The sequence below is a fragment of the Notamacropus eugenii genome, chromosome 2 (assembly GCF_028372415.1).
Source record: "Notamacropus eugenii isolate mMacEug1 chromosome 2, mMacEug1.pri_v2, whole genome shotgun sequence".
NCBI classification, from domain to species: Eukaryota; Metazoa; Chordata; class Mammalia; order Diprotodontia; family Macropodidae; genus Notamacropus; species Notamacropus eugenii.
The window spans coordinates 261896675-261911132 of NC_092873.1; the positions used below are offsets into that span (position 1 = coordinate 261896675).

General features: G+C 38.0%; 1 long non-coding RNA gene across 2 annotated transcripts in view; it reads right to left on the bottom strand.

Annotated features, from left to right (window-relative positions):
* Window positions 1-14458, bottom strand: part of LOC140527157 (uncharacterized) — a 48692-nt gene that overhangs the window by 17262 nt on the left and 16972 nt on the right. The window contains exon 2 of one of the 2 annotated variants that reach the window (XR_011974704.1): window positions 2226-2408. The exons of the other annotated variant lie outside the window; for it this stretch is intronic. This is a non-coding gene — a long non-coding RNA (uncharacterized lncRNA). The remainder of the gene's footprint in view (window positions 1-2225; window positions 2409-14458) is intronic. 2 annotated transcript variants of the gene reach the window in all.

A 14458-nucleotide genomic window follows, 5' to 3' on the forward strand; every position in this document is an offset into this window, starting at 1 on the left:
AGTTTAGTTTAGACTCATTTCTATGTTTCATGACTATTTCTGGATCCCAGTCAATATAAAATTCCTATATTTGGTCTTATTTGGAAGGTATGGCACTTTTCCTAATCTACATATCTTCTGAAAAATGTTTAAATCACACACTAAAACCAGTTCTAATGAAATCCAGAGGACTCTGAGCCTTAAAAATGATTTAAAAATTTTTTAAAAAATCATTTTTCCAATTAAACAAATCCAATTCCCTTTGAAAGAAGAATGATGTGTTTGTGTATCAAATATATGTATGTGTGTGTATGTATGTATAATGAATTCTTAACTATATGAAGAAGTAAAAAACAACAGAAATGAAGCAATCTTCTCCTTTAGTTGACAGACCCAGGATTTTGTTGCTGGCTGCTATTCCTTATAGAGGCAGGAATATAGAACCAAGATAATAGCTCTGCCAGCTCCATATAGGTATTTTGTTCTTACTCCACCCTCATATTTACTTGTGTGTCATTCTGTATTTGGAGAGTTGAGAGGAAATATGTTACCCATGCTCCATAGAGTTCTGTTCAGGAAGTCAAGATGCCACACTGTTCCCAAAAATGGTATTTAAGATAAGAGATAAAGCATGTGATATGACATACACATAAATTATGACTTGCTTAGCCCTTCACAGCAATGCAAGGATCTAAAACATTCCCAAAGGATTCTTGAAGCAAAATGCCATCCACATTCAGAGAAAGAACTTTGGAATTGGAAAGCAGAATGAAGCAGAACATTTTCTCTTGTGTTATGTTTTGTTTTGTTTGGATTTTTCTCATGGTTTCTCCCATTCATTTTAATTCTTCTATGCAATATGACTAATGTGAAAATGTATTTAATAAGAATGTATGTGTAGAACCCATGCCATCTGGGGGAGGGAGAAGGGAGGGAGAGGGAGAAAATCTAAGACTTATGGAAGCAATTGTAGAAAACCGAAAACAAACAATTTTTTAAAAAAATCTCTAAGGGAAAAAAAAAGAAAATTAATTACTATAATGCCTATTACTTTTTCTTCCTCTATGGAAGTACAGAACTGTATCTCAAAAATGTTGAATTTCTTTCCAAATGGAGAACCAATCATTATTCATCTGATTGGCATTACTGATCACAAAGTACTTGGTTTTCTGACTCTCTAATGCACTTACCATGAAATACTGTGCATCCATGTTTGTGTTGTATTCCTTTGTTAGACCCTAAGATCTGTGAGAGCAAAGATCATGTTTTATCTAAACTTTGCCATGCTCCCCATGACCTACAATAATGCTTTGTAGACAATGTATAGTAAATATTTGCAGAATGAATAAATAAAGGGAAGAATAAGAGAGAGAAAATATCCCCTGAATCCATTCTTCCAACCAAATCCATCGCTTTCTTTAAGCTTTGCCTCATAAATCACCTACTCCAGGAAGCTTTTCCTGACCAAGACAATCAACATTGATTCCTATTTTTCATTTCCTCAGTACTTTGTACATAAAGTTAATTAGCAAGCATTTTCATTGGCTATTCAGTTTTTTCACATTAGAATAATATGTACTCTACACAAATATTCCATAAGTGAAGACACCAGGTCTTCTAGTCCTTTTGCATCTCTCATGATACTAATCCAGTACCAGGTAGGCATTTAGTAAGTACTCAACTTGCTTAACAAATAGAGGATTTTAATGAATATATGTAGGCATTAAGACTATGTCCCAAGAAAACTGCCAAGCACTCTGCTCACTCCCTGGCTTTGTCTCACTCTTACTTAGCTATGTGACTTTAGGCAAATTACTAAACCATTTTGGGTCTCCATTTCTTTCATCTATAAAACAGGGACAATAACATTTTCACTACATCACAGATTCCTGAGTTAATAGAAGTGAAAGAACTTTGTAACTCATGATTATTAATAATGATAATAAGTTAACATTTATGTAATACCTCATGTGCCAGGCACTGTACTAAGTTTTTTATAAATATTATCTCATTTGATTCTCACAACCCTGGAAGATAGTTGTTTTTATTATTCCCATTTTATAGATAAGGAAACTGAGGTAAGAGGTTAAGTGGCTTGCCCAAGGTCACACAGCTAGTAAGTGTTTGAGACCTTATTTGAACTTGGGTCTTCCTAACTTCAGGTCTGACACCCTATGCACTGTGCCACCTAGTTGTCTATATAAATGTCAGCTACTATTATTGCTAGTGTTATTAATACACCTTACCATATCATGCCAAAGCATAGGATAGTAGAATTCCATTCTGTGTCTTGCTAGTTTTTTGTAAGATATAGTAATCCAAAAGGGAATGTGTTTCAATAATTTCCATCACCACCATTGGTTGGCTGGTCTGCACCTTCCCACCAAATATCCATTCATGGCCTCAGGGATACAAATGTTCAGCAAAACCTGGAAACACAAATACAAATAGAAAGACAACGGTCCCAAGAAGTTTACATTTTAATCGTAGAAGGCAATACACATAAGGGAGCTGAAAAACATGGGGAACAGAGGAGTAGGGAAGATGGAGAATGTTGGGGTACAATAGAGAAGTCTGGAGAATCCGGAGCAAAACATGGAGAGGAGTGAAAGAGTGAGCACAGTTGGCTTGTGCATTTCCTCAAAAATGGAGGTTTCAAGATGAACTTATCATTGAAAGGAGAGGGCAAAAGGGGCAGAAGAATCTTTGAGGATGGGAAGGCAACTGAAGCATGGTAGAGAAATCCAAAGAGTCAGGAGTGCAGCTCTGAAAGGAGAGGTTCCAAAAACTAATAATGGCTTAACGTTCCATTTGTATTTTCATTTTAACAAAAAAGATGACTTTTTATATTAGCATGCCGAGTCAATAAGAGATATTTGTGGCAGACTTGATATTATTCTAATTATACCACTTAAGTCACTTCTCTAGTCTAAATACTCCTAAGGCTGGTAAGGCATAAAGAAAGAACATTGCCACCTATTATTTATCCAGCCCCATTCTATCTGCACAGGATGGTTAACAGTCATATGGATAAGGAAGGCTGGAGCATAGTTGTTGTATGCTGGAAACAGGCGTTATGGTGCTGATTTTTATGCAGCTACTGCAGGAATTAAACATTTATTAAGAGCTTACATTGTGCAGCTCATTTTGTGGGTACAAGGGTGTTATGTATGTTTCAATGCTGTTCAATGGGCATTCTGCCCTACCAATGGGAAGCCAGAAGTAATTTCAGCTTCTGCAATTCAGACAAATGAAACTAGCTTGAATCTGACCACAGCTATCATTGTTTATTTATAGAACTAGGATGAGCTAGGATCTACACACACACACGCACACACACGCACACACACACACACACACACTAGACCCATACAAACCAAGGATGACAAAAGAAGAGGAGGAGGTCCAGAATCAAACAAGGTTCCCAGGCTACATCTCAGTTTCAATTTGTCCCTCCTTAGTACATACTAAACTCATTCTTTCCACAGCTATGCTATCAGCACCATGTCCATTGCTTATCACTAAATGTTCTCCTAGCAAGTACAGGTTGATTTGATCCAAGAGAAACACAAGTAGCTGTCTCATCATTTGACTCCCTGAAAAGCTCTGGTAGAACTCTGGATTCAGTCAGCCTCCTGTTTCCCATGGCCCTGGCACATGTGAAGCTTTGCAGGAAAATTTCCACCTATGGTCTCTCTTCCTCTGCTGAGCTCTGCATTCCCCTAATCTCCCTCTAATACTGACAAGATAGATACTCAAATCCACAATTCTCTGACATACTTTCCTGACTACCTGTTCACTTCCAGTATTTTCCTACTATAAAATCCCTACTGACAAAAAGTACTTATGAAAACACCACGTAGGCCTTTCAAATCTTTCACTTTCCTGCTCAGAGGGTTTACTGTCTGTTTCACCACCACATTTGCTTTCCTCCCACCCCCCCCCAAGAGGTACCCACATTAGTCCAGCTCCCCTTCATATGTCATCTTCCCCTCTTAGAATGCAATTTCCTTGAGAACATAGTCCAGTGCTTAACAAATGTTCTTTCTGTCTACAACTACCCCTAAGAGTGCTTTCTCATGTATGTCATGACAAACAGATATTAGTCATGACTAGTTTCTTACCTCCATATCAACATCCCAGGAAGTCTAAACACCCATTCTAGGAAGATAGTTACTGCCTGACTAATCTAATCAGGGTGATGCATGACTGTCTCTACCATTCTGCAAGGAGTTGCCAACCATTACAGTATCTCCCTTCCTTTAACCAGCACAACAGTCTTTCATGTCTTTGTCTTCATCTTGGAAAATTTATTCTATTAGAAAGGACTTCATAATCCCTGATAAACTGCAGACTGGAGCATTCTTCCTCCAGCTGTCTTTTTATCTCTTCCTCTTAAGAAGGGAAATAAAAAAGAGGAAGAGAGAAGGGGAGAGGAAGGGGAGGAAAGAAGTGGGAAAGTAAAAGGGAAGGAAGAGGGAGGAAGAGGAGATTAATTTGTACTCATTCTATAATAACAAATCACCTATGAACTACTTACTTCAAGGATACATGGTTTATTCATACAGGGTGTATGTCAACCAATAAAGACTACAGTTCCTTCACACTTTGGTAAACATTTTTCATGTGAGACTGGTTTGTGGTATATGAATATAACAGAATATTACTATGCCATAAAAAATGTCAAATAGGAACATCTGGAAAACTGGAGAAATATGAAAGGATTTGTATGAACAGAAGTAAAGCAAAGGGAGAAGCACCTTGAAAACAGTATCCATAATAGCTAAAATGGCATAAATGAAAGCAAAGTTCATTGCAATGACCCACCTTATTCCTGGAGAAGAAATGATAAACCACAATTCCTTCCTCTGGGTAGTAAGTTAGCACACAATGGGGGCAGTGTTGAAGATAGAAGTCAGATACTCTCATAGTGTCAATCAGTTTTTCCTGATGTTTTTTCTTTGTGACAAAGGATGGTTCAAGGGAGGGGGTAGCTATCAAGAAATTGTCGTAAGAAAAAGCAAAAACCTTTAGTTAAGTGTGTTAAAATAAGTGATCAAAATATAACCTGGTGTGAAACCTTCTGGTGATGAGCCTGCCTGTACTTAGCTAGCTAGTTTCTTCTTCAGACAGCAGATAATCATATATACCAGAGCCATACAAAAAGTCTTTGGACCTGGGGCTAACAAGAAACCCTGGTCACCTCCACATCACTATGAGGAGGACTTAAGGGTAGCTGAAGCATTGAGGGAAAAGTCTCTAAAATAAAATATTTGGAAAATAGGTTCAAAACATATCACTTATTAAATCTCTCCCCACCCTTAGTCCTCTAAATGAATGCTGCCTTGCTCTGTGGTCTTGAACAGATAGATGTTTTTCTTTCCTTAATTTTGATTTAACCACAAGTTCCCTTTGAAGAGATTTAAAAAGTATTTTCATTTGTTCTTGTGAAAGCTCAGTGACTGCTAGTAAGTATATGAAATGTTTTCCCCTTGGTACCAATTAAGAAGTGCCTGTTTTTGCTGGAAAAGGTCTTCCAGGCTGCTTGAAATGTTGTCTACAAGCCTGCTGAAATCATCTGTCAGGATGAAGTATTCACAGCACCAGACAAAAGATAGTTTGTAAAAAGAGTCAATCCAGAGAAAAGACTGTATACCTAACAAACATATTGTGGTGATATATGGCTTAATTTTTAACAGCCAAGTTTTATTTTAAAGAAATTCAGATCCAGGAGAAAATGTTAACTAAATCATATAGCTGGTCCAGAATAGGAAAATTCACATGAGCCTAGCTTCAAAAGGCAGATACCACTGAATGGTACGATTTGGAAAGAACACTGCCAGCTTTAACAACAATCTGGCTAAGAGCAAATACAATAATGATTTGGTACAACAAGATGTTATTTTCTTCAATCACTGAGGTTCAACTCTATTCTAGCATTTTTTTCATATAAATTTATTTATTTTCAAGTTTTCAACATTCACTTCCACAAAATTCTGAATTTCAAATTTTCTCCCCATCTCTGCCCTATCCCCACCCCAGGACAGTGCCTGATTGCCCTTTCCTCCCACATGTCCTCCCTTCTATCAGTCTCCTCACCTTATCCCTTTCCCTTTTATTTTCTTGTAGGGTAAGACAGAGTTCCATACTCCATTGCTTATATACCTTATTTCCTAGTTGCATGTAAAAGCAATATCTAACATTCATTTTTTCAACTATATTTCCCTTATCCTGTCTCACCCTCCATTTATTCAGTCCTTCCTTTGACCTGTCCCTCTACCAAAGTGTTTGCTTCCAATTACCCCGTCCCACAATCTGCCATCCCATCTATTATCCCTCCTCTCTTATCCCCTTCCCTCATGCTTTCCTGTAGGGTAAAATAAACTTCCATGCCCAAATGAGTGTGTATGTTATTCCTTCCTGAAGTCAAATCTGATGAAAGGAAGGCTCACTTATTTCCTCTTACCTTCCCTTTCTTCCCCTCCATTGTAAAAGATCTTTCTTGCCTCTTTTATGTGAGATGATTTACGACATTCAACTTCTCCCTTTCTCCCAGCACAATCCTCTCAACTCTTAATTTTCTTTTTTAGATATCATCCCTTCATATTCAGCTCATCCTGTGCCTGCTCTCTCTCTCTCTCTCTCTCTCTCTCTCTCTCTCTCTCTCTCTCTCTCTCTCTCTCTCTTTCTCTCTCTCTCTCTCTCTCTCTCTATATATATATATATGCATATATATGTATATATACACATATACATAAATACATGTATATATAATATATGTATATGTGTGTGTATATACAAATGCATACACACACACACACACACATACACATATGTTCCCTCCTAATACTGAGAAAGGTCTCATGAGTTACAAATATCATCTTTCCATGAAGGAATGTAAACAGTTCAACTTTAATAAGTCCCTTATGGTTTCTCTTTCTTGTTTGCTTTTTCTGTTTCTCTTGAGTCTTGTATTTGAAAGTCAAATTTTCTATTCAGCTCTGGTCTTTTCAACAAGAATGCTTAGAAGTCCTCTATTTCATTGAAGTTCCATTTTTTTCCTCTGAAGTATTATACTCAGTTTTGCTGGGTAGGTGATTCTTGGTTTTAATCCTATCTCCTTTGACCTCTGGAATATCATATTCTACGCCCTCTGATCCCTTAGTATAGAAGCTAAGTACTGTGTTATCCTGACTGTGTTTCCACAATACTTGAATCGTTTATTCCAGGTTGCTTATAATATTTTCTCCTTGACCTGGGAACTCCCATTTGGCTACAATATTCATAGGAGTTTTTCTTTTGGAATCTCTTTCAAGAGGTGATTGGTGGATTCTTTCCATTTCTATTTTGCTCTCTGGTTCTAGAATATCAGGAAAGTTTTCCTTGATAATTTCTTGAAAGATGATGTCTAGGCTCTTTTTTTGATCATGGCTTTCAGGTAGTTCAATAATTTTTAAATTATCTCTCCTGGATCCATTTTCCCGGCCAGTTGTTTTTCCAGTGGGATACTTCATATTGTCTTCTATTTTTTCATTGTTTTGGTCTTGTTTTATCATAAAGTCATTAGCTTTCATTTGTTCCATTCTAATTTTAAAGCTTCAGAAAGCTTTTGAACTTCTTTTTTCATTTGGCTCATTCTTCTTTTTAAGGCATTCTTCTCCTCATTGGCTTTGTGGACCTCGTTTGCCATTTGGGTTAGTCTAATTTTAAAGGTGTTATTTTCTTCAACATTTTTTTGGATTTCCTTTAGCAAGCTGTTAATTTGTTTTTCTTGATTTTCTTGCATTGCTCTCGTTTTTCTTCCCAATTTTTCCTCTACTTTTCTTACTTGATTTTCAAAATCCTTTTTGAGCTCTTCCATGTTCTGAGACCAATTCATATTTTTCTTAGAGGTTTTGGATGCAGCAGCTTTGGCTTTGTTCTTCTGGCTATATGTTTTGATCTTCCTTGTCACCAACGGCATAAGAAAATACCTCTTCACTGAGGAAGTAAAAATCTATAGTTTGTTTCTTTTACAACCTGTTTGCTCATTTTTTTAGGCAATTACTTGACTTTTGAGTTTTGTTATGTAGAGGGCTCCAGAAGCAACCCTTGATTCAGCTTTGACTGCAGTCACCCTGGGGCTGGGGCCCAACCACATTCCCCTTTCAGCCAGATGAGAGACCCTTCTCACTGACTTTTGAAGCTGTCTTTAGCATTTGTAGATTGAGAAGTCTAGAACCCACAGCAGCTGCCAGCTATTCAGTCCCCTAAGGCATGCTCGCTTGGTCTGCACTGGCATGGGTCACACCAAACTGCACTCTTCCCAGTCTGGTGCAACAGATCCTTCCCGTCAACCTGCCAGATTGTCTTGGGCTGGAAATTTGCTTCAGTCTGTCATTTTGTGGCTTCTGCTGCTCTAGAATTTGTTTAGAGTCATTTTTTACAGGTTTTTTGAGGTGATTGGGAGGAGAGCTGTAGCAGGTTCCTGCTTCTACTCCATCGTCTTGGCTCCACCCCCCCCACCCTAGCATTTTTTAATTGTATTCTTGTTAAGTCATTTTTCAGTTGTGTCTGAGTCTCCATTTCCCCATTTGGGATTTTCTTTCCTTTTCCATCTCATTTTACAAATGAGGAAACTGAGGCAAATAGGATTAAATGATTTGCCCAGTGCCACATAGCTAGTAAGTATCTGAGGCTAGATTGGAACTCTTGAAGATGAGTCTTTCTGATCCCAAACCAGTTGTTCTATACACTGTGCCACCCCTTCCTAGGCCATCTCCAGTTATCCTGATCAATATCTGACCACTGGACCCAGATGGTTCCAGAGGAGAAAGTAAGGCTAATGACTTTGCACAGCCCTCTCTCACTTAAATCCAGTTCACTTGCAAGTGATGGCATCCCCTCCCTGATACCATGGTCCTCTTCAAGAATGAAGAACAAACAGCAGGAAGCAGCAGCAAGTACCTAGCTGCCCTCTACTTGTATTAGCTAAGAATATTAAAAACTAATTACTCTAAGATGAAGTTCAATAAAAGACTGCCTTCCTCCATGGTGTGATATGAGCCTAACTCATTAGCAGTGTTCCTTCTCTCATTTTTTTAATATCAGGATCCACCCTCATCAGCTGATTTTTCACAGTGGTTAATTGATGGAGAGCACTCTGGACACTCCTATCCTTAATGTTTATAGTCAATCTCAGGGGAGAATAGAAGACTGAAACCATCCCTCTGGAGTTCCTTCATTCCTCCTCACTCCACTCACTTCAAAAAACTGTCTTTATCAGTCTCTTTCTTTCATCTATTCTCAGAAAAGGAGCTGACCCTTACTGCCAACACTGTCACCTTCACTCAGATCCTTTGATCTCATCCCTTTCTAGGACTTTGTTCCATTTGTCATTTCCTGTCTCATCTTTTCTCTCTCTCCTATTTTGTATCCTTTTCTATGCTGATAAAAAATGCTCAGGTTTCCTTCCACTGCTCTAAAGGGAACAACAACAAGGGGTAGCTAGATGACAAAGTGGAGAGAGCACTGGTCCTAGAGACAGCCCTGAGATCAAAGCTGGCCTCAAACACTTACTAGCTGTGTGACCCTGGGCAAGTCACTTAACACTGATTGCCTGCCCCCCTCCAAAAAACAGAAACAACAACAATAAACTCTTCCCTGATCCAGTTTTAAAACCTCAACCTATCATATTTATTGCCTCCCCCAAATTGCTAAAGTTCTACAAAGTATAATCTATACTACACTTCCTCACTACCCACTCATTCAACCCTTGCAGTCTTGGCTTTCGGACCCCACAAGTCTAAAGAAACTATATTCCCCAAGGGTATCAATGATTTCTTTAAAGAATAATTGGGAACTGTCCTAGAGTCAGAAAGACTCATCTTCATGAGTTCAAATCCAGCCTCATATACTTGATAGAAAGGGGACCTTGAGCAAATCACTTAACCCTGTTTGGCTCAGTTTTCTCATCCGGTAAATGAGCTGGAGAAGGAAATGGCAAACCACTCCAGTATCTCTGCCAAAAAAAACCCAAATGGGGTCACAGAGAGTCAAACACGACTGAAAAACAATAGCCCCCTTCTTTCTGGATACATCCCTCCCCACAGCCCTAATATCCATTGTGTTACCCATTGTGACAAGGAATAAAAAAGGATGACAATGACCTCTTAATTGTCAAATAGAATGCCCTTTCCTCAATTTTTATCCTTCTTGACCTCTCTGGAGCATTGGACACTCGCTTCTCTTTCTAGATACTCTCTCCGCTCCAGGACTTTTGGGACATTGATCTTTTCTGGTTCTCCTCCTGTGTGTCTCACTGCATCTGGTTCATTCACATCATGTCCTCTAACCATGGGCATTCCTACCACCCCACCAGCCCTGCCCCAGGCTCTGTTCTGGGGTCTCTTTCTTTTTCACTCTATACTATGTCACTTAGTGATGATATCAGCTCCCATGAGCTCAATTGACATCTTTCTCTATGTGGATGATTCCCAGATCCATATATCCAGTCCTAGTCTAACTTCTGAAATACAATTATGCATCACCAGCTGCCTCTTTTACCTCTAGAACTACATGTCTTTTTGCATCTCAAACTCAACCTGCCTAAAACATAACTCATTATCATTCCCCCAAAACCTTCCTTTCTTCAAAACTTTGCAATGACTTTCAAGAATACCACCACCACTTCAGTCATTTAAGTCTGTTACTCTGATCTCATTCTCCTCACTTGCACTCCTCCTACATATCCAACTCATTGCCAAATTTTGTCATTTCTACCTTCACAACAGCTCCTATACACATCCCCTTTTCTCTATGCACACAGACACAACTCTAGTTAAAGCCCTCATCCCCTCTTGCCTGGATTATTGTAACAGCCTTCAAAATGGCTTCCTTGCCCCAAGTCTCTCCCCATCCTCCACTCAGCTGGCAAGATGCTTTTTCTAAAACAGATGTGACCATGTCCTCCTAGGTATGATCTTCTGTTTATTCCTCCCTCTTTCCTTAGCTTCTCAGAATATTTTCTTTCCTTCAAGGCTCATCTGAGTTGTCACCTCCTCTTGTCATTTATCCTTTATTCTCGAAGAAAACCATTGACATTGTGAGGGTGATGTCTTGACTTGCATGTGAAGTGGGTATGAATGGGGCAGAACTGTGCAAAGTCATCAACCTCACTCTTTCTTCCAGTCATCAAAGTCCAGTGGCAACACTATGGAGACACAAATTAACGTGCTCTCCCTCTTCAGATGACTTTTCTGTTACCCATCTGTACATGTTGTATTTCTTAAGAGAATGAAAGCACTTTGAAGACAGACCTTATTCCCCTCTGCATCTATAGCAGCTACCAGAGTGCTCAGTATACCATAGTTGATTAATAAAATTATTGTTGGGTTGTATTAGATTATCAATATCTTCCTAAAATGTAACACCTATAACTGAACACACTTCAACTGTGACCAGAACAATACAATGTACTGTTAGTAATAGTAGTTATAGTTAGTAATAGTAAGACTGTTAGCTCCACAGATAAAGATGTAGACTTATTTCTTTCTCATATGCTCAAAGTATAAAGATCTCCAAATTCTCTGACCTAAGGCGTCTTCTCTTCCCTCTGTACAATCTCCTTTGGCGAGCTCACATATATTATAGTTGTTACTATTAAGAAATATTCATTAAGGACCTACCATGTGCTAAGTGTTTTACAAATATTTTCTCATTTGATTCTCATAACAACCTTGAGTTTTCGTTGTTGTTCAGTCATCTTACATTCATGTCTGACTCTTCATGACCCCATTTGGGGTTTTCTCAGTAGAGATTCTAGAGTGGTTTGCCCTTTCCTTCTCCAGTTCACTTTACAGGTGAGGAAACTGAGGCTAACAAGATTAAATGACTTGCCCAGGGTCACATAGCTAATAAGTGTCTGAGGCCAGATTTGAACTTATGAAGAGCAGTCTTCCTGACTCCAGGTTAGGCATTCTTATCCACTGCACCAACCTAGCTGCCCTTGAGAGAAAGTTATTATTATTCCCATTTTATAGTAGAAGAACTTCACTTAGTTGATTCTGGGGGAGAGAATAAGGCTGACAACTTTGCACCTAACTTAAATCCAATTCCCAGGTAAGTCAAGACACCCTCATGATATCATTAGTCCTTCCCAAGAATGAAGGAGGAAAAACACCAGCACCAGTAGCAACAAAAAAAGAAATGGAGGCAGACAGAAAGTATGTAATTTGCCCAGTGTCACTCAGCTAATGAACATCTCAGGGCAGATCTGAAGTGGAATCTTTCTGACTCCAGGACCAATCGTGAACTCTCATGATTCCAGTCATTACTTCTAAGCAAGTAGCTCCATATTCAACTACGATATCACCTCTGAATTCCAATCCTGCACATCCAGCTAGGTGATATGTATCTCCACCAGTGAATGTCCCAAAAGTAATTCAAACTCAACACCTCCAAAACTTATCATTTCCTCCCAAACCTTTCTTCTTTGTTTTTTAAAGACATCAGCCACAATGAAAAGAGAACTGGATTTGGAGTCAAGACTTGAATTTGAATTCTGCTACCTACCATCGTTGGGCATTTAATTTCTTTTGCCCTCAATTTCTACATATGCATAGCGAAGGATTTAGACTAGTCATTAGTAGGACCCTTTCCAGAGCTAAATCCAACCATATTTACAGTCATACAATCAATTGATCTACAACTATGGCAGTAGGACCGGCCAAAGGGGACCAAAACCTTGAAGTTTGTGTAGGCATAGGGGATTGCCACTGCAAAAAAACAGATTCTGGAGAGATCCAGTCCTGAGTGGGGTGGGGGGGTTAGGGTTAGGTAACTTATAAGGAAATTAAGAAGTTACATTGAGAACAAATTGTGAAGGGTTTTAAAAGCCAAATAAAGGAATTTAAATTTTTCCTAGAAGCAATTGGGAGTCACTGGAGTTTATTGAGTAGAGGAATGGAGTGGTCAAGTCTGTACTTACAGACAGTGACTTTGGTAGCATTGCCTAGGATGGATTGGAGTAGCAAGAGAGTGGAGGTAGAAAGACCAAACAGGATGTACCACAACAATGGCCTAAGCAAGAGGTAATGAAGATTTAATTGATTTTACCTTCTTCAAATTCCCTGTAGTACTTTGTCTAGCTCTCACCTTCATACTTATCACATTATACTTCATATCACCTTTACTTGCTTACGTATCTTTTCCCACTCCCACCCACCACCATCCCCATTTGACTGTAACCTCCCTGCAGGAAAGGACTATGTCATTTCTCATCTTTATATATTACCATCTAGAATAACACTTTGCACCTGGTAGGCACTAAATAAATTAAACTGAATCATGAAACATATATATGACTGGAATTGACTAGAAGATCTTCTCTTTTAAGGAAAGTTTTCAGGATATATATAGATATCTCTAAATTCTGTATAATTTATAAGTTTCTGGCTTCTCTTTTTTTCCCCAATTGTCACAAAAATATATTCACTCAAAGTACATTATGTCTTTCCCTATAATTTTAATCACATTTCCTAGTCTTTTCAGATAATAATGTACTTCAAAAATAATATTTTTCCTCTCCAAGGAAGATGATGAACATTTTCTAATTTATTTTATTTTAACATCTTGCTAGAAAGATTATTGAACACCGTTAATCACACTTTTAGAGATGCAGAAATGAAAATCAATAGTACAAGTGACTTACCTAAAGTTACACAGTCATTAGGAAAAAAATAATTTAGTAATGCTCAGGAACACCATAGGGTACTATTGAACCATAAGGTATTATTCTCTAACTTCTTCTGCTCCTTCTTTCAAGAGGGCTTAAGAATAAACCTATATAATTAAAATTTAATTAATTTAATTGAAATTCAATTTAACTGAAATAAGATTGGTCTTTGGATACCATTTTGATAAGTATAAACCTCTTTTATTTCGTAAATCAAAACTGAAATCCACAAACAGAACTTTTGCTCTTCCTTAACTGTGAAAATTTCCAAAACCCAAAAATATTTCCTCTTTTTTGTTTTTGTTTTGTTGTGAGTTGTTTCTTTTCCTCTTGACTTGGTGAATTGCAATTTTTACATTTATGCATTTTCTTTTGACACACAAGTTACATTTCATACACACACATGCATGCACACACACAAAACTCTTGAACTTTCAGTTAAAGAAACAAGCAAACAAGCCCTCTAACATAGAGAGAATAGATAGACTACTCTCCCAGTATTCCATTACTAAGAAAGAAAGTAAATATTTTAACATCCATCATCTGGAACTATCACAAACCTCTATATTTGATTTGAACCCTGTGGTCTTTTAGAGTTGTCTTCATTTACATAATTTTACTCATTGTATATATCATTCTTCTGGTTTTTCATTCTTGTCTCTATACTTCTTCATACAGGTCTTCACATTCCCTTAAATATAAAAGTATTTCACATTCACATACACAATTTTAATTTGTTCAGTCATTTTCCAATTGTTGGGTATA